We start from the raw sequence: 3,489 nt of genomic DNA on the forward strand, positions 1-3,489 counted from the left end.
AACGTAAGCGGGCAGGACAAATGAAAAATAATAAAAATATAGATTAACCCTATACAATTGTTTCACTGTTGATAAATTATGCAATTTTACTTACACAATTAATTCGCAGATCGTCAGTAGAGTCTATATATGTATTAATAATATTTACTGAATCTCAGTTTATTTTATGCGCTAAACTATTGGTGTTAAACTGATATTATTAGATTAATATACAATTTTTCACCCTCATTTATATATATATATATATACACACACATATACATACAATGTTCCCTCGCCATATCCCGGTTCACCTAAGCTAACGTCGATTCCTCCGCGGTGTTGTTTTGCCTTTATAATGAAATAGATATATGCAAATCATAAAAATAGAAACTGAAAACATACAGTACAGTACTGTTTCTACTTCGCGGATTTTCACCTATCGCGGGTGGTTTTGGAACGTAACACCCGTGGTAGTCGAGGGATTACAGGATATAGTATATCATATCTTTATACAAAGGCTTTATATATGGCTTGATCAATTTGCATTACAGGTACTGCTGTTGCTGCTGCTGCTGCTTCTACTACTACTACTACTACTACTACTACTACTACTACTACTACTACTACTACTACTACTACATACACAAACATACACCCAAACATACATATATATATATATATATATATATATATAATATATATATTCATAGGTATAGAAATAGATTTTCGTTTTAGATATATAAAATAGTTGGCGATAAAAAATGAACAAAATGAAATCGAAAGCAAATGATAATTTTCATAAATGGTAATATCTTTATATTTCGTAATAGCTAACACATGTGTAAATATATGTATATATATATATAAAAATAATGGATGATATGATGAAAGATGGGAAGATGGCGTAGCAGTTATAAAGATCGTTAATGACGAAGATCTGACATAAAAGAACTGCTTCCAAGAATATATTCAACTGATAAATCATATTGATTCTATTTTAAATGTTATGTTTATGTATTTGTTTCGCAAGATTCTTGATGTGAAATGGTGTGTTGAAACAGATGTTGTTATATTTCGGGACGGTCATTTTTCTTGGCAAATAAACACACGCACTGTATGTTCGTTCTTCATTCGTTTATTATTGTTCTTATTTTATCGTATGTCCATTGTCTGGAAACCTTTCGTCACACACCTGTGGCCTCTTCAGCGACTCTTCCGTTCCATTCAATGAATCTCTACTTTAGAATTTCTTGTATTCGTTCGATTCTGATATTTCCATTCTGCGTGAATATCAATTTGCCAATTTTCAAATTAATTTATTCTCGAAACTGTCTTTCTTTCTTTTTTCGTTTTTCTTTTTTTTTTTTTGCATTATACGGATTGTAAAGACGGTAAGTTGGTACCATCGATAGCACAGCCGGACTAAATACTTAGCGGTATTTCGTCCGTCTTTACATTCTGAGTTCAGATTCCACCGAGGTCATCTTTTCTGGTCGATGAAATAAAGTACCAGTTAAATATTGGGGATCGATGTAGGAAACATGGGATTGAGAGTTCCAACAGTAATGGTTTGCTACTGTTACAAACGTGCGTAGAAATGGATTTGTGTGTCCTAAATACAATGTTTCGACTAAAAAATAAGTATAAAGCGACATGGATGCACCCTGGTTCTAAGAAATGGCATCTTATAGATTACATCCTCACCAGGAAACGAGATACTTGGGACTTTGCTATTGTACGAGTGATGCGTGGTGCCGAGTGCTGGACTGATCATAGGCTTTTGCGTGCCAAGGTGAATTTTGTTGTCAAGCCTAAGGTTAGAACAAATAATGACAAATTATCTAAACTTAAGATTCCGTCAGTACGCAGTGAGTTTGTGAGTGAGATAAATAATTTGTCCTGTGATGGAAGCTGGAAGTCATTCAAGGAAAGAGTGTACAAGAGTTGTAGTAACATTCTTGGCTTTGTTGTAAAAGAAACACCAAGAGGAGAAGCGAAAGGCATTTAACATGTTGCAAAATGTTGACATGTCAGCGAACAGGATAGTGGCTACATGTTCCAAGGCAGTAAAAGCAACAGTGCAGAGGAAGCTACGGATGATACAGGAAAATTGGTGGAGTGATAGATGTGATGAAATCCAAGAAACTTCAAATGCTAACAATTCCAAACATTTTTACTCTCTCTAGAAAAAAGTTTATGGACCAGTTTCATCAAAGGTTGCACCACTTCGGAGCAAGGATGGCACAGAATTATTAACAAATCCTAAAGATATTGTTGGGAGATGAAAAGAGCATTTTGATGAGTTGCTCAATAAACCCACTGAAGATGACCACTCTTTTCTTGATAATATACCTGAGAGACCAACAAAACATCTTTTAGCAGATGTTCCAAACCTGGCTGAAACAAAAGCAGCAATCAGGAAATTGAACAATGGAAGGCCCTTGGTATGGACTCGTTGCAGAGATATATAAATATGGTGGTGATCATCTTTGTGAAATGTTGACGGATGTGATTCAGAGGGTTTGGCAAAGTGAAGAGGTTCTTCCGGATTGGCCTGATGCAACTATGGAGATACTATATAAATCTAAAGGTGGAAAGGATGTCTGTGATAATTATTGCGGCATCTGTCTGTTAGCTGTTGCTGGAAAGGTCTTCTGTAGGATAATGCTGGATAGATTTCTTCTGCACATTGCTGATGAGGTTCTACCAGAATCGCAATGTGGGTGTAGGGACAGTAGGAGTACTATGGATATGATATTTTCGGCTAGACAGTTGCAAGAGAAGTGAATCGAACAGGATATGGACTTATACCAGGTTTTCATTGATCTAACAAAAGCGTTTGATTCTATCAATAGAATTGCACTTTGGGAGATCCTAAAAAGGCTAGGATGCCCTGAAAAATTTATGAGAATGCTTAGACAATTTCAATACAAGATGGTAGTGGGAATTAATGTAGGAGGTACCTTATCAGATTCAATTTCTGTAGAAAATGATGTAAAGCAAGGTGATATTCCTGCTCCTACACTGTTTGCTATATATTTCGCAATAGCTTTTCAAATAGCTTTTAATGATTGCCCTGAAGGGATCTATATAAGATATAGGACAACGCGAAAACTGTTCACTCTCAAAAGACTCTGTGCCAAAACGAAAGTTCTGCATTCTCACTTCATTGAGTTTCTGTATGCAAATGATTGTGACCTGTTGGCACATTCTCAGAAAGATATGCAGCACATGGTGAATGCGATTTCTGCAGCATGTGCAGCATTGGGTCTAACAATCAATCCAAAACAAAAACTGTTATAATGAACCAGCCCACTCCCTCCAAGATGTGTATGGAACCTTTTATAACTGTGAATGGTCAAAGGTTGGAGACGTTACCTAGATTTATTTATTTAGGAAGTACCTTGAGCACTGCTGGTCTTGATGAAATTTCATGCAGAATCAGCAGGGCTAGTAGTGCTTTTGGTAGGCTTGATAGGCGTCTGTTGAAAGAACATAATATATCTT

At 35.9% G+C, this 3,489-nt stretch overlaps 1 long non-coding RNA gene across 1 annotated transcript in view; it reads right to left on the bottom strand.

The window, feature by feature from the left end:
• LOC118761649 overlaps window positions 1-3,139 on the bottom strand; it is an 11,981-nt gene extending 8,842 nt beyond the window's left edge. The window contains exon 1 of the long non-coding RNA XR_004997538.1: window positions 3,129-3,139. This is a non-coding gene — a long non-coding RNA (uncharacterized LOC118761649). The remainder of the gene's footprint in view (window positions 1-3,128) is intronic.
• Between the last annotated feature and the right edge of the window lie 350 nt (window positions 3,140-3,489).

Source organism: Octopus sinensis, unplaced genomic scaffold (genome assembly GCF_006345805.1).
Source record: "Octopus sinensis unplaced genomic scaffold, ASM634580v1 Contig16032, whole genome shotgun sequence".
Taxonomy (NCBI): Eukaryota; Metazoa; Mollusca; class Cephalopoda; order Octopoda; family Octopodidae; genus Octopus; species Octopus sinensis.